This window comes from Mobula birostris, chromosome 11 (genome assembly GCF_030028105.1).
Source record: "Mobula birostris isolate sMobBir1 chromosome 11, sMobBir1.hap1, whole genome shotgun sequence".
In the NCBI taxonomy this organism is placed as follows: Eukaryota; Metazoa; Chordata; class Chondrichthyes; order Myliobatiformes; family Myliobatidae; genus Mobula; species Mobula birostris.
The window spans coordinates 33,252,255-33,273,591 of NC_092380.1; positions in this window are offsets into that span (position 1 = coordinate 33,252,255).

Consider the following 21,337-nt stretch of genomic DNA (forward strand, 5'->3'; position numbering starts at 1 on the left):
TGTACCTCTTCTTATAGATGCTGCCTGGCCTGCTGCGTTCCCCAGCAATTTTTATGTGTGTTGCTTGAAACTTCAACATCTGCAGTTTTCCTTGTGTTTGAGCTTGGTCATGAAGTAGGCTTTGAGGAGGAAAAGGTGGAGAGGTCTGAGAGGTTTAAGGAGGAAATTCCTACACTAGAAGATGGATGAAGGCACAAACTCAGTAGCAGAATGATACATATCTGAATTTGCCAGTAGTTGTAAGATTTGAAGATCAGGGTCTGAGACCAGGAAGAGATTGGCACGGGAAGAAGAAAATGAAATTGGTATGTTGGCATTGGGTCAGCAAGTACAGGGTGAATAGGGCTTGGTATGGGTTTGGGAGAAGAGGCTCAGGTGAGCTCTGGCTTCAGGGAAGATACAGCTTATCATGGAGGGAGTGCATAAACCAGTGGATGGGAAATCCCATCAAACCTGAGGTCAAAAGTCAGAAGTCAGACTTAGAACAAATAAGTTTAAGAGGTAACCAAATAATGTTTATGTTCCTTTCAAAACTTGCCTTCTGTTAAACTCAGACCAAAGAAGACCTACTTCATGCTGACCTCTGACTTCACTGTGAGTCATCATCTTCCGCCAACTCCACCACTGACATCTTGATTGGTCCGCCCTTTATCTGGAACCTTCCCCTTGACCGCACCACCTTGAGTGACCCCACCAGGAACTAAGCGACAGGTGGTTAAACTCCGGATGGCCTCAGTCTTCAGGATCTCATAATCTCTCCATCACGACAAGATCACGATCTTCACAAAAGGCTAGAGAAAGTACAACCGGAATTATTGGCTGATTGAACACCTATCACTGAGGAAAACCCAGTCAGATACAATTCAGTTAAATTGGGGATTCATTTTCACACCATAAGTGCAAGCCACTATTGAGGGGCTTTCTTGTGTCTAGACTTGACTTTTCCATCACACTCCGGGCTGACTTCCCCTGTTCCAGAGTTAGGAAACACAAAATAATCTGCAGATGCTGAGGTCAAAGCAACACTCACAACACACTGGAGGAATTCAGCAGGTCAGGCAGCATCTGTGGAAAAGATGGGTCGACGTTTCGGGCCGGAATCCTTCATCAGGACTGTAGAGGGAAGGGGCAGAGGCCCTATAAAGAAGGTGGGGGGAGGGTGGGAAAGAAATGCTGGTAGGTTCCAGGTGAAAAACCAGTAAGGGGAAAGATAAAGGGGTGGGGGAGGGGAGGCAGGGAGGTGATAGGCAGGAAAGGTGAAGAAAGAATAGGGGAAAACACAATGGGTAGTAGAAGGAGTTAGGAATCTCTGTCGCCTGTGTCCCTGCTCTAGTCCTTGTCAGCTGCTGCCCTTGACCTACATTGCCTCCTGGTTAGCAATATTTCTCTTGTAAAGTTTTGTCTTGTTTTGAAATCCTTTCATGATTTAGCCCCTCCCTGTGTCTGCAAACTCTTACAACCCTATTACCCCTTGATACCTTTCTTCCTCTTGGTCATCCCTGTGTCTGAAACCTTGGCTTAACTGTTTAAAATAGAAATATTTATGATAGGTTTGCCCTGTGCCTTGAAAACTTCAATTAACCTATTTTAAATGATCCATAAAAAATTTAACAGGGTCAACCCACCCCCTCATGGTGAGCTGCTGTGCTGAACGTGGTTGGAGAGTGTGTTGTGGGGGTGGTGGGGTGGTGTTCTCACAGTAGGCAGCTTGCTTCTTCCCAGAACTGTTTCTTCCTCCGCTGTACACAGCCCACAGGTGTGTGGAGAACAATACAATGAGCTGCGTCACTTACAGGAACCACAGGACTGCTGTGTATGGCCCAAACCAGCCTCCTCTTGTTTATTCTACTGAGGAATAGTATGGGTGGGGGAGGGGGGAGATTGTTTTCAAAGTTGCAGCTTCCCCACCATCATCTGCTCTCCCCTAGACATTCCAGACTTTTCACACGTCCTGAAGCATAATATCCTGTCCGTATCCTGCTTTTTGGTGCTGGCTAATCTCCTGGATTCATCTGAGTCGCAGTGTCTTTCAAACACTGCACCACAGGACCTCATCCCTTCCCACCCCTCTGCACACAATCTCATTCAGACTTGGTTCCTCACACCTGGAAATACAAAGGTCCCAGCAAGAGTCTCAACTGGCAGGGAGAAAATTGAACGTTTGGAACAGCACGTTTAACTTCTGACCCTGAATATCCAGTCCAATGACAACTCTGAATCAGAACAATTTATCCTTCTTTCAGAGTTTTACATGACATTTATTTATCCAAATATGGACATTACTGGTGACATTTGCGTCTTTAATCCTCCTGAGCAACCCGCATGAACCGTTGCAATCCTTCTGGTTTTAAAGACTAGCTTTACTTGTCAAATATACATCAAAGCTTTGATACATACAGCGAAATGTGTCATTTGCATCAATGACCAAACATACCAAAGATGAGCTGGGGGCAGTCATCAAGATTTGGCACCAATATAGCATGCCTACAGTTTACTAATCCTAACCCATACGGCTTTTGAACTGTGCAGGTAAACAGGAGGAAACCCACGTGGTCACGGGGAGAATGCTCACACACCTCACAGATAGTGGCGGGAAATGAACCTGTATCTGTATCCGGCGTTACGTTAGCCGCTACGCTCACGTGAAGTGAAGGTGCCTCCACAGTGCTACTGGGAAGTAACTTCCAGGGACAGGTTGTGCTCCTGTCCCTCCGCTCTAGTAACTCGGATTCAATCCTGCTGACTGTGTGGTGTTCGCATGCTCTCCCTGTAATCAGCTGGGTTTCCTCTCGCACCTTAAAACGTGCAGATTTGTAGGGTAATTGATTGCTGTCAATTACAGCTTGGAGAATATTATTGGCAAAAGGAATTGAGGGAAGGTCAAAGGGAATGTGAGTGATGTTACAGGGGCAGGGGAAAAGGGGAGTGGGACTGATGGGGTTCCTCCCCAGCAGCCAGCATAGATTCAATGGAATTAATATCCTCTTTCTGTGATGTTATAAGGATTTATGTGGGCATGTGGCCAAATGGTTAAGGCATTCGACTAGCGACCTGAAGGTCATGAGTTCGAGCCCCAGCCGAGGCAGCGTGTTGTGTCCTTGAGCAAGGCGCTTAATCACACAGTGCTCTGCGACGACACTGGTGCCAAGCTGCCCTTCTCTTGGACAACATCGGTGCCGTGGAGAGGGGAGACTTGCAGCGTGGGCAACTGCCGTTCTTCCATACAACCTTGCCCAGGCCTGCGCCCTGGAGAGTGAAGACTTTCCAGGCGCAGATCCATGGTCTCGCAAGACTAACGGATGCCTTTATTTTATAAGGATTTAGATTCAGCTTCAGTAAAGGAACAGTGAAAAACATTCAGGTCAGGATAGTTTGTGGCTTACAGGGGTCCCTGTGAGTGCTCTCCCTACGGTTACTGTCCTATCTTTTTTAGTGGTAGAGGTGGCGGGTTTGGGAGATGTTCTTAGCTTTTCAATTCCCTTGGACCTCGTTCAGATGCTGTCTGTACAGTCCGTGCTCTGTAACTACAGATCATAACTATGTGTGCTCTGGATTTTAACCATATGTGCCCTGGATTGTAACTAGATAGATAGATACTTTATTGATCCCAAAAGAAATTACAGCGTCACAGTAACACTACAAGTGATCAGATATACAAATATGCAATTATCAGAAGAGAAATGAGGAAGCTATAAGTGTGAGTGAGAATATGCACTGTGTTTTGCACCTTGGCCCCAGGGGTGCAATATTTTGTTTAGATGTATATATGTGTATGGTTGAATGTCAATAAACTTTATATTGAAGGATTTAAGGGATATGGTGATCAGGCTGGAGCAATAGGATGGACCAAAGTTCAAGAAGTCCAGAACCTGCAGCAATAGTCTGTGGAGAAAAGGTAAGGCATTTAAAACTGAGATGAGGAGAAATATTTCCCCCAAGAGTGGTGAACATGTGGAATTCTTCATGTTAGAAAGCAGTTAAAACCAAATCATGAAATATATCAAGGATTGGATGTTGTTCTTAGGGCTGGAAGAATCAAGAGATATGAGAGAAAAGCAGGAACATGATCAGCCAGGTCCATGTGGAGTGGTGAAACTGACTCGAAGAATTGAACATCTTACTTTTTCTGCTCCTGTTTTGTATGTTTAAGTCTATGATCAGTCTTCGTACTCGGGGGGAGTTGGCCTCCCTTGAAGTGTTGATTTGACTTTGTTCAGCCCCTTCATTAATCAGGAGGCAGTTTGTTGCATTTGGCTCCCTTTAGGGACTTACAGAGTCATATAGAACAGAAGATGACCCATGCCAAACAAAATGCTAGTCTCATTTGTCCACATTTGGCCCAAAACCTTCAAAAAGATTCTTATTCATGTACCTGTCTGAATGCCTTTTATAAGTTGTTATTGTACCTGCCTCAGCCACTTCCATGTAAGTACCATGCTCTTTTTAAGAAGTTGCTCCTCAAGTTCTCAAGTTCCTATTAAATTATTCCCCTCTCACCAATGTCCCCACGCTAAATCGTCTTTCTATTCTCTCCCCCCCCCCCCAGTTCATTCATGGTTAATTTGAGTGTTGTGACTGACTAACACTGAGCCACAGGGTAACTGTAACTGAGAAATATAAAAGTATTTATTCACATACTGTAGCAAACCTCCAGGAGAGAGAGAGAGTCCAGGAAAATCCAAAAGAATATCACTCTTCTGATATAATTTTTATACTACTTCAACACACAGTAACAGTAGCTGATTAACTAGAGTTTCAATTGCTATAATCACCTACTTAACATTAGCAATACAGTCAGGTAAATTTACAGAATTATATATTTACAATGGTAGCGCATCCCTACTTCTGAACCCCTTTGAATATTCAATGCTAGTGTCTGTTCCAAAAGCCAGAGACCTAAAATATACCCAGTGTTGAAGGATGGTTCCACAAATACACAACAAACTAAAAAGGTTTAGAGACAGAACAGATATGGCATGAACTGTGCCTTTAGTAGCAGGAATATACCTTTAATAAAGTGATAATAGCAGGAATATTCATCTATTGTAAACACAAGAAACTCTGCAAATGCCAGAAATCCCGAGTAACATGCATACACAATGCTGGATGAACTCAGCAGGTCAGGCAGCATCTATTGAGGGGAATAAACAGTTGACCATTTCAGGATGAGACTCTTCATCAGGGTAGCAGTTGGAAGTAAAATTGTGCACAGGTTTTATTTCCTGAATCCTTAATTATACTATCCATAATTTCATAATCCCAGAGTGATTCCTAACATTGGGCTCCATTCAGACCTTGAACATGCCTCATGCTGGGCTTTATTCAGATCCCGTCTTTCCCCCCTCCCAGCTGAAGGGGGCAGCAGCACTTACTGACAGCCCAGCCTCTTGCAGGTGCCCTTAAATATCTGCAGAGTAGCCTGAGAACCAGTTACTTCCCAGAGGAGGGATGGAGGGTGTGTGGCGTGGGAGCAACAAGACCTAAGGATCAAAATAATAATAAAAAAAATACTAACTCAAGTAAGACATTCATTGAGGCTCTTGCACAGAATCTGGCAAATGTTACATTTCCTACTGCTTTTAATTTTTTTAAGGCTTGTTTTTTTGGCATGGCTCAGATGGAATGTTCTAGCTAGGATTTTAAGAGCTCTGGCATCTTTACCAGTGGCTACTCCTACAGTGAACTCTCTTTCGCTGCAAATTAGAGAGTTGTTTTGTCTGCAAAGTGCATTGTAACAGAACGAAAGCCTCTCATTGGCTGAATGAACATCAGCATATAGAAGATCTTCACGGTCGACAGATCATTTTCAAAAAATTTAATCAGAAACCTTTTGCAAAGGAACACAGCAGCTTGCTCTTTAATGTCAAAATGCCGCAATGAAGAGTTGGTAGATGAGTATTTATCTGTTTTGATAGACATAATTCTCCACAACCTACAGTAGCGGCCTCTTGTCAATACATTTGCTAAAGGATGCCACGAAAAGTGTGCAGCACAATTGGAGATGCCATCCTTCAAATGGACAATTAACAAGCTCTCACATAAAGATTACTTCAGAAAAGAGAAGAGAGAATCATAGTCAATACTGATGGCTCAATAAATCTCATTAAAGCCAATTATTACATCATTGTGGGTAGATGAATGCACATCAGAGAGTGACATAAACAGTTGGAAACACTCAGCAGGTCAGGCAGCATCTGTGGAGAGAGAAACTGAGATAACATTTCAGGGGAAGAAACCCTTCATCTGATATCAAGCAGAGTTTTAATTTGTACTTCAGAATTTAGTCATACATCATTAGTTATTGGGATGTCCTTGGAGCACAAGGTCTGCTACATACTGGAATTCTTTCTATTTCTGAAGCTTTGATTTAACGTCTCACCCGAGAAGATGAGGCCTATGATGGTACAGCTTTCCCTCAGTACTGCCTGGGGATTGCCCACAGCTGGGGAGTCATGCCTATGTCATGGGACTTGAAGCCACAGTGCTCTGATTCAGAGGTATGAGCAGGCCCACTACAGATGGAGGGAATTATCTTTCAGACACATGTATAATTTACTTGGCTGCATTTTTCTGCTTTAATTGTACTAAATATTTCCTCTTACATGATTGCTCTGTCCCTGGAGTAGGATTAGTAAAATTCTTAGCTGGATATCTTAGAAGGGTATTTGTAATCTAAGTGGAGCATAGAAGAACAATAACTTTACTCAGGGTCAAAGTGACATTACATAATAGACTTCCAGCAAACTCTGAGACCAGTTTCCTCCATGACTACAAACATGTATGATACCTTTTCTTAACAGGATGTTTCTAAACCACTGCAGCCATCAGAGTTCGACTCCCACTGCCGTTTGTAAGGAGCTTGTACGTTCTTCCAGTGACCATGTGGGTTTCCCCCACATTCCAAAGACGTACGGTTAGGGTTAGTGAGTTGCAGGCATGCTATGTTGGTGCCGAAAGTGAGATGGTATCTCAGGCTGTGTTGGTTGTTCATGCAAAGATGATGCATTTCACTACGTGTTTTGATGTATATGTGACAAATAAAGCTTATTTCACATGCTTCCATTTTTTTTCAATGTTATGTCTTGGGTCCAGACATCAAAGATTTCATTAGAGTCGAGAAGAGGTAGAAACATAGAAACATAGAAAATAGGTGCAGGAGTAGGCCATTCGGCCCTTTGAGCCTGCACCGCCATTCAGTATGATCATGGCTGATCATCCAATTCACTGAAAGTAACAACATTCTTACAGGACTAAACAGTGAGAGTTCAGGGGGGCTTCCTCTGGCTGAGGATTCTTAAAGCTCTCAGTAAATTTATTATCAAAGTACATATGTACTGTATATGTCACCTTGTGATCCATTTCCCTGCAGGCGATCACAATAAAACAAAAAAAATACAATATAATCAGTGAAAACCACACACACACACACACACACACACACACAGAATGACAAACAATCAATGTGTACAAGATGACAATTCGTTCAAATACTAAAAAAGATAGCTAAATCTATCAATAAATAAATAAATAATTCTGAGACGATGAGTTGTAGAGTCCTTGAAAGTGAGTCCATAGGTTGTGGAATCAGTTCAGAGTTAAAGTGAGTGAGGTTTTCCATGCTGGGTCAGGTGCCTGATGGTTGAAGGGTAATAATTGTTCCTGAGCCCAGTAGCGTGGGACCTAAGGCTCCTGTACCTCCTGCCCAATGGCAGCAGGCAAAAAAGAGCATGGCCTGGATGACGGGTGTCCCTGATGATGGATGCTGCTTTCTTGTGGCAGCGCTCCTTGTAGATGTGCTCAATGGTGGAGAAGGCTTTGCCAGTGATGGACTGGGCCGTATCCATAGGCCTTTCTGTTCTTGGGCTTCAGTGTTTCCATAACAGACTGTGATGTACTAAACCAAGGGTCACAGACTCAGGAAAAGAGGGTCAGCCATTTCGGACCGAGATGAAGAGAGATGTTCTCTCTCTGAGTCATTGGCAATTCACTGCAGATGTTTATTCAATTCAAAGATGCACAGATCTCTGGATATTAAGGATGTGGGGGATAATGCAGGAAGACATAGTGTAGGATATCAGGCATGACCTTGTTAAGAAGGAAAACAATTTTGAGGCCTAATCTGGCTCCTAATCCCTACCTTTCTAAAACACCTCTGCTTCTCATTATGCAGTGGGATCTTTTATTCAAAAAGACAGAAAAAACTCTGTTTTATGTCTCATTTGAAAGGCACCGCCCTGACAAAGCAACAGTCCATCAGTAAAGGTTTCATGTATTCACTTAATACAGAAGTCTCACCTTAACTAGATGAAACATTGGCCCGTCTAATTAAAATGAATATCTTTAAATACGCGCTCCACATTATTGCAGGATGCACATTGCACAGGTATTTAATGACCTTTCTGGTAACTATAAACACAAGAGATTCTGCAGATCTCTTAATGGTGGCTCAGTAACTTAATGGTTAGCACATCACTTTACAGCAGCGGCTTTCACTGATTGGGGTTCTATTCCTGTCACTGTCTGTAAGGAGTTTGTACGATCTCCTCGTGACTCTATGGGTTTCCTCCAGGTGCTGCAGTTTCCTCCCACCTTCCAAAGTGGTGGCCCAGCACAATGATGCATTTCACTGTATGTGTCAATGTTTCAATGTACCTGTGACAAATAAAGCTCATATTTAAAATCTTTTAAAGAAGATCATGGAATTCTCAATGAAGGTTCCTGATGAAGGGTCTTAACTTACATACTGCCTGTTACACTGCTGGTGCTCAGGGCAGGAATGAAGATCTGGCGGTGCTCAGGCCTTCCTTCATCGTGTCAGTAGCGTCCTCTCGGTTTTCACTACTGTCAGTCATGCAGGTCCCGGGTGGAAACTCCGGAATACTGTTGCATTCAGATGTAGAAGGATTTTTCATTGCTGTTTCTGTAACATTTTTGTTCGATCTGTCAGTTTTGTTAGCCCTGACCTGGAGGCCCGGTGGACCACTCTTACTCTGATCTCTACCCTTTGACCTGGTTGGCATGGGTAACAAAGCAAAAAGCCCTGATTCCAGCCTATACAGCTCGCTGTTGCCCAAAACATCAACTGTTTACTCTCTTCTATAGACGCTGCCTGACTTACCGAGTTCCTCCAGCATTTCGTGAGTGTTGCCAGTTATAAACACTTATTGACATTCCCTTAATCAGTAATTCAGAAACCAGTTAGAGGCAGACTGGATGAGTGAGTAATCTCGAAAATCGATGTGTCTGCTGGAAGGAATGTGCTTTAAGGCAAGAGTGGGCTTGAACGTGTCATATTTATGTTCTGTTTCTAGTTTTACATTTCCATTCTGTGTACATAGCAGGCGTTTTGGCATAAGCTAGCTCTAAGAGTTAATGTCATTCACCCACTTATGTCCCTGTGATGGCTCCCTTTCTCTCGTACATTAATTTAACCCCCTGATTCTCCAACCACACACTTATACCACTGGTATTTTATAGCAACAAATTCATTTAATAAGCTTGTTTTTGGGATGTAGGAGGAAACCAGAGCACCCAGGAGAAACATTGCGGTCTCAGGAAGAACATGAGCAACAAGGTCAGGATCAAATCCTGAGCAAGTCACATAGATCAGAGACAGTCCCTTTAGTCCACTGTGTCTGTACCGACCATCAAGCACCCATTTCCGCAAACGCTACACTGTCCTAATTCACCCTCCCCACTCCTTGAGTGGGTGGTTTCAGTGTTCACCGTCCTGCACAGATTTAGCATGCGGGAGGAAATTGTGGCCGACACTGACACGGCTGGAGGTCGGGATCGAACCCAGGTTGCTGGAACTCGGAGACAGCAGCACTGGCAGAGCTAGGGCTTTTCTCTCTGAAGCAGGTTGAAAGGTGACTTTATAGAGGCATGGATAGAGTGGGCAGCTGGCACCCTTTTCCCAGGGTGGAAATGGCTAATATGAGGGGGCATAATTTTAAGGTGATTGGAGGAAGGTACAGGCGGGATGTTAGAGGTAGGATTTTTTTACGCAGAATGGTGAGTATGTGCGCCAGCCTAATCAAATGAAACTTTGACATTTCTTGAACTACGGGGCTAGTCTGTGGGTCACACAGTGAACTGATCAGTCACTTCTTGTGCAGTCTGGCTTTTCATTGGCTCATAAAAGTTTTATGTCCCTACAGCATTAACACTCAGGGTCACCTGTCTGAGCCACTTCTGGACCACATGGTGGTGTAGCTCATAAAACTGCTGTTGCACAGAACCAGAATCTGATTTAGTATCACTGGCATATGCCGTGACATTTGTTGTTTTGTGGCAGCAGAACGTTGTCATTAATAGTTATAAATACTCTAAGTACCGCCCTCGTTTGTGTATCTAGACAGGTAGGATGCAACATCCATAGTCGATCCCGATTGATAGAGGACTAAAAAAAAAGTAGCTCCCACACCTCCCCCACCCCTTCCCTGAACTGGAAGGGGACTAATATCCTAGTGGGAAGGTTTGCTAATGCTGCATAGAGGAGTTTAAACTAGAGTTGCAAGGGGGTGGGAACCAGAGTGCCAGAACAGTTGGTGCAGAGGCAGGTGTTGGTAAGACTTCAGACAAAAGGTTGTGCATGGTGTGACTAATGACCTGAGCAAGAAGTATCGTAGGAAAAGCGAATGAGCTCAGGGTATGGATCAACAGCTGGAATTATGATATTGTAGCCATTAATGAAACTTGGTTGCAGGAGAGGCAGGACTGACAGTTCAATATTCTGGGGTTCTGTTGTTTTAGACACAACAGAGCGGGAGGGATTAAAGGGAGAGGGGTGACGTTACTAGTCAGGGAAAATGTCACATCAGAGCTCAGTCAGGACAGACTGGAGAACTCATCTGGTGAGGCATTATGGGTAGAACTGAGAAATAAGAAAGGTATGACCACATTAATAGGGCTATATTACAGACCACCAACAGTCTGAGGGATCTAGAGGAACAGATTTGTAGAGATATTGCAGACTGTTGCTTTTGGCTCATTGGCTTTCATAGATCAAAGTACTGAGTACATGAGATGGGATGTTATGTTGAAGTTGTATAAGATGTTGGTGAGTCCTAATTTGGAGTATTGTGTGCAGTTTTGGTCATCTACCTACAGGAAGGATGTGAATAAGGTTAAAAGAGTACAGAGAAAATTTACAAGGATGCTGCTGGGTCTGGCAGATCTGATTTATAAGGAAAGTTTGAACAGGTTAGGACTTTATTCCTCGGAAGATGGAAGATTGAGGTGAGATTTGATAGAGGTATACAAAATTATGAGGAATATAGATAGAGTAAATGCAAGCAGGCTTTTTTCCGCTGAGATTGGGTGGGACTACAACCTGAGATCATGGGTTAAGGGTGAAAGGTAAAAAATTTAAGGGGAACATAAGGGGAAACTTCTTCACTTAGAGGGTCAGAGAGTATGGAACAAGCTGCCAGCACAAATGGTGTATGCAAGCTGGATTTCAATGTTTAAGAGAAGTTTGGATAGGTACATGGATGAAAGGGGTATGGAGGGCTATGGTCCCGGTGTAGATAGATGGGAAAAGGCAGCTTAAGTGTTTCTGGCATGGACTAGATGGACTGAAGGGTCTGTTTCTGTGCTGTACTTTTCTATGACTCTGTGACTGCATAACAAAAATACTGAAGAATTGTTCATGGGTTCATTTTCCACTCAGCGGTAGGGAAGAAACTATTTCTAAAATGTTGAGAGTGCATTTTTAAGTTTCTGTACCTCCTCCTTGATAGTAGCAATGGGAAGAGGACATGTTCCAGGTGATGGGGGTCCTTTTAGAGGCATCACTCCTTGAAGGTGTCCTGGACGCAGGGGAGGCTGGTGCCAATGATGAGGCTGGTTGAGCTTACAATATTTTGCAGCTTTTTCCGATCCTGTGCAGTGGCCCCTCCACGTCAGACGGTGAAGCAACCAGTTAGAATGCTCTCCATTGCATATATCTGTGGAAATTTGCGAGTGTCTTTGGTGACCTATCAATTGTCCTCAAACTCCCAATGAAGTATGACCACTGTCTTTGTAACTGCATCAACATGTTGGGCCCAGGATAGATCCTCAGAGACGTTGATGTCCAGGAACTTGAAATTGCTCACCCTTTTCACTTCTGACTGGTGTGTGTTCCTTCAACTTACCCTTCCTGAAATCCACAATCAACCCTTTGGTCTTACTGATGTTGAGTGCCGACACCACTCAAACAGCTGATTCTGGGACCTTATCTACAGCTCCTGGCATTTGGTTCATTGCCACCTGTATGGACTTTGGGTGTGACTGTGTGGATTTTCTTTAGGTGGTCTAGCTTACATCCCAAAGGGGTGTGGGTTGGTAGGATAATCATAGGGAGTTGGTGGGAATGTGAGAGGGAAGAGGGTCCTATGTTTCTATGTTTCTGAGGAAATAAAGTGGGTAAATGGGATTAATGAGATTGTGTTATAGACTTGATAGACCAAATGTCCTCCTTCTACATTGTAAGAGAATGTGATGTATGAAGGACATGCCCATTGTTAGTTGCCAGGCAAGCAATGTAGCTTTACTTTTATTTCTGAATCAATTGCATCGTCTATTGTATCAACTTAAGGTACATGGGATACGTAGTGAAGTTTTAGTGATCAAAAACAAATTGCCGGAGGAACTCAGCGGGTTAGGCAGCAACTGTGAAGGGAAATAGGCAGTCAATATTTTGGGTCAAGACCCTTCATTCCGCTCCAGATGAAGGATCTTGACCTGAATTATCAACTGTCCATTTCACTCAACGGATGTTGCCTGACACACTGAGTTCCACCAGCAGTTTCAGACCCTAGCATCTGTAGTCTCTGGTGTCTCTGAAGTTTTATTATTTTGATGCATTGTTGTCTGCTAAGTTGTCTTTTGAATGAAATGTTTCACTGAGACCCCTGTGACTCGATGTTAAAGCAGAACAGAACCACTGACCTGGTGTCCCTGACAATATTCCCCACCTATCAATGCCTTTTTAAATAAAGAGCAGGCCACCTAGTGCTTGTTGTTTGTGGGATCTTGTTGTGCACAAGTAGTAGTCCTGTTTGCTACTTAACAGCCACAACCACACTTTAAAATTACTTTATTGTTTGTGACGTGCTTTTGGGCACCTGAGATGGTAATAAAACTGATCTTGTGTACTTCAGCACCAAACTTGACCCTCAGTACTGCAGGTCAATCAGCTAAATACTAACATTATCCAGCCCAAGTTTTGTGCTATGATAGCAAGCTGTGCAGTAAGCAATCAGCATGGCAAATGACTCAGTAAAGATAAAGATGAGCTTTATTTGTCACATGTAGACCGAAACTTTCGCTAAAATGCATCATTTGCTGCTAATCTATTTATTTATTTATTTAGTGGTACAGCTCCGTGAAAGCCCTTCCAGCCATGTCACCTCAGCAACCCCTGACAAAGCCAGTTAACGCTAACCTAATCACGGGGCAATTTACGATGACCAACGAACCAACCCAGTACATCTTCCGACTATGGGAGGAAACTGGAGCACCAGGGGAAAACCCAAGCATTCCATGGTGAGGACATACAGACTAGTTACAGACGGTGCCTGAATTGAACTCCAAACTCCGGAACATCGCGAGCTGTAATATCTTTGCACTATCTGCTACGCCATTGTGGCACCCATTGAGGAAATCAACGGGGATTTTGCTTGGCAGGCCTTAAAGTACATTGGCTTTTATTGCAGGAGCATTTGCGTGCTAGAGATTGCTTATTGTAATTAATTAGGGCCTTGGTAAATCGCTTTATCATTGTCTCAACTACACTGAAAAAGCTCATTTCGCAAGCTGTCCATACAGATAATTTCATTAACATACAAAACATGCTGGAGGAGCTCAGCAGGCCAGGCAGCATCTGTAGAAGAGAGTACAGTCGACGTTTCGAGTCGAGAGCCTTCAGCAGGAACCTGGACACCCAAGTAAAAGTATGATGATGGGGTCAGGGAACCTGAAATCATTGAAAAGATCCCAGAGTGTGTGAGGTGTCACGGATGTAGGTAGGAAGGGACTGAACTAGGGGGATAAAACTGAGTCGAGGTATGCAGATATGAGTTCAGTGGGGCAGAAGCAAGCTGAAAAAAATGAGTCTACCTGGACAAGCAGGTTTGTGGATCTTGGGTAGGAGATAGAAACAGGAAGTGCGGGGTGTGGGAACTATGAGGTTGGTGGCAGTGGATGGGAGGTCCCCAGAGTCAATAATGTTGGTGGATGGTGTGGGAGACAATGGCTTGGTGCTCCTTAGGGGGTCCTGTTCGAACGGTAAGTAAGAGGAGGTGTCTGACAGTTGGTGCTGGGCCTCAGCAAGGTAGAGGTCAGCCCATCAGACTACTACAGCACCTCCCTTATCTGCGGTTTGATGGTGAGGTTAGGACTGGTGCGGAGGGAGTGGAGAGCAATGTGTTCAGAAGGAGTGAGGTTGGAATTGGAGAGAGGAGTGTTGAAGTCGAGCACACAAAATGCTGGAGGAACTCAGCAGGCCAGGCAGCATATATGGAAAAGTGTACAGTCAACGTTTTGGGCGAGAGAACTGCATGAATTTCCAGCATCTATAGATTTTCTCTTGTTTGAGATAATTTCATCAATACAGTGAGGCAGTACAAGGGGAAAGCAATAACGAAATGCAGAAAGAAGTGTTACAGTGCAGGCAGACAATAAGGTGACCAGGTAGATTGTGAGAGCAAGAATCCATCTTATCACTCAATAATCTTCTATTGTGGGATAGAAGGTGTCACTGAGCCTGGTGGTGCAAGCTTTCAAGCTTTTGTATCTTCTACCTGATCTGGAGTAGAGAAAAAGAATGTCCAGGGTGGAAGGGGTCTTTGATTATGTTGTCTGCTTTACCGGTAGCGAGGAGTGTAGACAGAGCAGACAGTGCTTTTCGTGGTTTTGGTGACTCCAGCCTGAACTATCGTAGACACAAGAGATTCTGTAGATGCAGGAAATCTTGAGCAACACACGCAATACGTTTGAGGAACACAGCAGGTCAGGCAGCATCTTATGGAGGAGAACAAATGGTCATCATTGCGGGCTGTGTCCCTTCATCAGGTCTGGAAAGAATAGGGGTAGAAGGTGGGAAGAGGAGGAGGAGTACAAGTTGACAGGGGATAGGGGAGGTGGTGTGCAGGTTTGGAATCGTCACCTGTGGAGCTCCTGAGGGCAGACTTCTCAGCTAATGGATCAAACCGAGGCCCTCTCTTCATTGTCTTATGGACCGAGATATTTTCACAGCTGTTCTGAAGGAGAGCAGAGAAGTTCCCCTCCTATTAGCATCATTGAAATAGTTTATCGGGCCATTTTGCTGTGCACAGCTTAGTGACAAAACTTCAGTGTATTACATTGGCTGGAGAGCATCTTGGCATGTCCTCAGGTCATGGAAGTGTTATGTACATGTGGAGCAAGAATGACAACAGAGCAGTGGGATTAAATGTTTTTACAGTGTTATGTTAGCCACCGTACATGGGGAGAAACACAGTGTGGGAACTATAAACTGGGCCCGCTGAGGGAAAAACACGTGCATGTGAAAGCATGCACCGAAATAGAGACCCGTTCAATTCACTGCACAATCAACTGGCTGCATGCGCACTTGCCCAATTATTGCAATGGGTCCAATCGCAATATGGTCCAGAAAGTGAACTCTCATGCCCATCTGTGTTATTAATCTCAGGAGCTGAATCATTAGACCAGCAAGGTAACCCATACCTTCAGGCACTGCACACAGTCAGAAATGTCCAATGCTCAATATCAGCAACTTGTTCCCTTTTCAGCCATCACAAAGCAGTCTGACTTTCCACACAAAGATAGCCATGGGAAACAAATCAGCCCTTCAATTCTTTTCCATAGTTTAATAATCTCATGGCCTACTGGGAACCCTGCTCAATTTGATTCTACAATTTCATTCCGATAATGAGAATCTTCATTCTCAATAACATTTAACACCGCCTCAACTGCTGTCTAAGGAAATGGTATAGTTACTGTTTGATTATTTGTAAAATGTTATGGACAGCTGACGTGTTCTCAGACGGACAGTAGCCGAGGCAGATGATGTCCATACGCTTTGCATTAGTGGAAATACTTCCAGTAGCTCACTCAGCCTAAATAACCACAGGTATTTCCTGCTTGTCCGAGCCAAGTCCTTGCAAGGATCCAGGAATATATTTCCCAAGGTCAGAGCTCTGCTGCAGAGGAACGTACACTCAGCTTTCAGTTTTGAATGCGGACATCCATGGGGACCGAACATGGAACCAATGGACATAAGGAGCTGGCCATTCTGCCTTTTGAGCCTGACCTACGGCTCATTTTTCCTTTCAGTGGCATTCCCCTGCATATCCTAGTATCCCTTGGTTTCCATAGTGTCTAAGCACTTTTCCAAGTCTGCTTTGAATAACAGCCTCTTAGGTAGGGAATTCCAAAGATTCCACCCTCTGGGTAAAGACAGTTCTTCCTATTTCCAACCAACCTTGATCCCCTGCTTTAGATACCCTAGTCAGGGAAATCATCAACTCTATGTTTACTTTGTTGAGTCCTGTGAGAAGCATCTGTATGTGATTATGTGTGTGTGTGAGAGAGAGAGAGAGAGAGAGAGAGACAGAGAGAGAGAGAGATTGGGATGTGTGTGAGAGTGAGTGTGTGAGAGATAGAGATTGAGATGTGTGTGAGAGTGAGTGTGCGAGAGAGATTGAGATGTGTGTGAGAGTGAGTGTGAGAGAGATTGGGATGTGTGTGAGAGAGATTGAGATGTGTGTGAGAGTGAGTGAGAGAGAGAGAGAGTTTGGGATGTGTGTGAGAGTGAGTGGGAGAGAGAGAGATTGAGATGTGTGTGAGAGTGAGTGTGAGAGAGAGATTGGGATGTGTGTGAGAGTGAGTGTGTGAGAGATAGAGATTGAGATGTGTGTGAGAGTGAGTGTGAGAGAGATTGAGATGTGTGAGAGTGAGTGTGAGAGAGAGAGACTGAGATGTGTGTGAGAGTGAGTGTGAGAGATAGAGAGGTTGGGATGTGTGTGAGAGTGAGTGTGTGAGAGATAGAGATTGAGAAGTGTGTGAGAGTGAGTGTGAGAGAGAGAGTTTGGGATGTGTATGAGAGTGAGTGTGAGAGAGAGACAGTTTGGGATGTGTGTGAGAGGGAGTGTGTGTGAGAGAGAGATTGGGATGTGTGTGAGAGTGAGTGTGAGAGAGATTGAGATGTGTGTGAGAGTGAGTGTGAGAGGGAGAGATTGGGATGTGTGTGATAGAGAATGTGATGTGTGTGAGAGTGAGTGTGAGAGAGAGAGTTTGGGATGTGTGTGAGAGTGAGTGTGCGAGGGAGAGATTGAGGTGTGTGTGAGAGTGAGTGTGAGAGAGAGATTGGGATGTGTGTGAGAGTAAGTGTGAGAGAGATTGAGATGTGTGTGAGAGTGAGTGTGTGAGAGAGAGACAGATTGGGATGTGTGTGAGAGGGAGTGTGTGTGAGAGAGATTAGGATGTGTGTGAGAGAGATTGAGATGTGTGTGAGAGTGAGTATGAGAGAGAGAGATTGAGATGTGTGTGAGAGAATGAGATTGGGATGTGTGTGAGAGTGAGTGTGAGAGAGAGACAGATTGAGATGTGTGTGAGAGGGAGCATGAGAGAGAGATTGGGATGTGTGTGAGCGAGATTGAGATGTGTGTGAGAGTGAGTGTGAGAGAGAGAGTTTGAGATGTGTGTGAGAGTGAGTGTGAGAGAGATTGAGATGTGTGTGAGAGGGAGTGTGAGAGAGAGATTGAGATGTGTGTGTGAGTGAGTGTGTGTGTGTGAGAATCAGAATCAAGTTTATTATCACCGGCATGTGATGTGAAATTTGTTAACTTAGCAGCAGCATTTCAATGCAATACATAATATAGAAAAAAATTAAATTAATAATAATAAATAAATATTGATTTGATTGAAAAGATCATATATTGAAAAGATTAAAAAATGTACAAAAATCAGAAATACTGTATATTAAAAAAAATGAGGTAGTTTCCAAGGGTTCAATGTCCATTTAGGAATTGGCTGGCAGAAGGGAAGAAGCTGTTCCTGAATTGCTTAGTGTGTGCCTTCAGCCTTCTGTACCTCCTACCTGATGGTAACAGTGAGAAAAGGGCATGCCCTGAGTGCTGGAGGTCCTTAATAATGGACGCTGCCTTTCTGAGATACTGCTCCCTGAGGATGTCCTGGGTACTTTGAAGGCTAGTACCCAAAATGGAGCTGACTAAATTTACATCCCTCTGCAGCTTCTTTCAGTCCTGTGCAGTTGCCCCCCCATTCATACCAGACAGTGATGCAACCTGTCAGAATGCTCTCCACGGTACATCTATAGAAATTTTAGAGTGTATTTGTTGACATGCCAAATCTCTTCAAACTCCTAATGAAGTATAGCTGCTGTCTTGCTTTCTTTATAACTACATTGATATGTTGGGACCAGGTTAGATCCTCAGCGATCCTGACACCCAGGAACTTGAAACTGCTCACTCTCTCCACTTCTGATCCCTCTGTGAGGATTGGTATGTATTCCTTTGTCTTACCCTTCCTGAAGTTCACAATCAGCTTTTTCATCTTACTGACATTGAGTGCCAGGTTGTTTCTGCGACACCACTCCACTAGTTGGCATATCTCACTCCTGTACGCCCTCTCATCACCACCTGAGATTGGGAGACTGAGAGAAAGAGATGTGTGTGAGAGTGAGTGCAAGAGAGACAGAGATATTGGAATGTGTGTGAGCGTGGGTGTGTGTGAGAGAGATTGGGATGTGTATGAGAGAGAGATTGCAAAGTGTGTGAGAGTGAGTGCATGATTTGGTGTAAGAGAATGGATATATATATATATATATATATATATATATATATATATATATATATAATTTGTGAGTGTTTATGTGAATGTGTTTGCAAGTGTGAGGGAGAGTGAACATTTATGTATGCTTATGCATGATATGCGTGTGTGTCAAGGTTCTTAATGATTGTGTGGGAGTGTTTAGCACTGTGTGCACTTGTCTCTGAGAGTTTGTATGTGAGTGTGTGTGTGTGTGTGCATGTGTCTGTGTGAGAGAGAGTGCATATGTGAAAAAATAAGTGAGCCCATGTGAGCAAGAGCATATGCTTGCATAACTGTGCATTTGTGCGTGTGCGTATGTGCGTGTGTGCATGTGTGTGCGTGCGCGCGCGCGCGTGTGTGTGTGTGTGTGTGTGTGTGTGTGTGTGTATGTGTGTGTGTGTGCGTGTATGTACGTGCACGCACACATTTGTACACACGAGTATGCCAAAGTTTCTCTCAGTGAGATTCCCAGGAGCCTACAGCCCTCCAGCCCTATGCAACAAGCCCACAGGTTCCACCGGGACCTGCAGTGGTCAGGGTTCCCTCTGCCTCAGGGCAGGGCTTTGTTCTGTGGCCTCTGTCAATATGACATTTGACCACAGGACTCTCTGTGGCTGTATCGACCAAACCCAGTCCCAGTTAAAGAAATACAGGATTGAAATCGTTAAAGTTCACTTCTGTGACAATGACATTGGATTGCTGTAAACAGTCTTATTCATGGACATCCTTCAGTGAGGAGAACCAACTTACTAGACCTGTCCAGTCCACAGCAATGCCATTGTCTCTCCTGTATGTGACTCCAGTCCACAGCAATGCCATTGTCTCTCCTGTATGTGACTCCAGTCCACAGCAATGCCATTGTCTCTCCTGTATGTGACTCCAGTCCCCAGCAATGCCATTGTCTCTTCACTTGGAAATGGTTGAGTAAGTCACTTAATTTAAGGCTCCAAAGTGGCGGCTATTTCTTACTCATGTTCCCCTGACCTGGAGCATTGAATGATGAAGTGCCAACCATTCTATTTACTAACAGAGTTCTCCTTTGTGATCCTGACCACCACATGCCAACTGTAATCAGGCACTGGAGATATTGCATGCTGCCATCACCAAACAAGAAATAGTCAGAGACTTCAGTCTGGATTTTTTGAGGTAATCTTTGCCCAATTACCATCAGCAGTGGGACCAGTGGAGCTACAGTAACCTGAGGTCCCAGCACCCTAGACCACTGCTATGATACAATAAGGAATGCCTGCCATTCCAGGCCCAGATCCCAGTTTGGGAAATTTGATCAATGGGAAGAGGCGAAAGAGCAAGGCTCCAAGGATAAAGTTGACAAAGAGGTGGTTGTGGGAGGTAGAGGAGTGGCTACAGGAATTGTTTTGAGTCAGTGGACTGGGTCGTGTTCAAGGACTCATCCACGGATCTGAATGAATACACCACAGTTGTCACGGACTTTATACAAATAGTTGTAGATGAGTGTGTCCCCACAAGATCATTCAGAGTCGTCACCAATCAGAAGCCCAGGGTGAACCATGAGATCCACAATCTGCTGAGGGACAGGTTGTTGGCATTCAAGTCTGGTGAACCAGGTCCAGGTACGATCTCTAGGAAGCCATCTCGTGTGCGAAGTGGCAATTCTGTCCAAGCTTGAATCACTGAAGGATGCTTGACAGATGCAGCAGGGCTTGAACTCTATTACCTCTTACTGCGTGAAATTAAGCAACATAGATGACAACAAGGCTTCACTCCCAGATGAGCTCAATGCCTTCTATACTTGCTTTGACTGTCAAAACATGAAGAAAACTTCATGAACTCCCACAGCCCCTATGATTTCAGTTTCTGAGGCTGACATGAGAGCACCCTTCAGGGGGGTGAACCCATGGAATGCATTCGGCCCAGATGGGGTACCTGGCCAAGTACTAAAGACCTGTGCTGATCAACTGACTGGACTGCTCACTGAGATCTTTAACCTCTCTGTTTGGAAATCTGGGGTATCCAGCTGCTTCAAGCAGGCTTCAGTTTTACCGGTGTCTAAGAAGAATGTGGTAATCAGCCTGAATGACTATCATCCAGTAGCACTTACAACCACTATGATGAAATGTTTTGAGAGGTTAGTGGTGAAACATATCAATTCCTGCCTGAGAAGCAACATGGATCTGCTCCAGTTTGCCAACTGGAGCAACAGATCCACAGCAGACGCCATTTCATTGGATCTTCACCCAACCTTGAACATCTAGACAACAAAGATGCAAACTTCAGGATGCTCTTTATTGGCTACAGCTCAGCATTCAATACTATCATCCCTTCAAAACTAATCAATAAGCTTCAAGATTTTGGCCTCAACATCTCCTTGTGCAACTGGATCTTCAATTTCCTCACTTGCAGACCCCTGTCAGTTCAGATTGGCAACAACACCTTCTCCACAATATCCATTAGCACAGATGCACCACAGGGCTGTGTGCTTAGCCCCCTGCTCTACTCATTTTACACTTATGATTGTGTGGCTAAGCACAGCTCC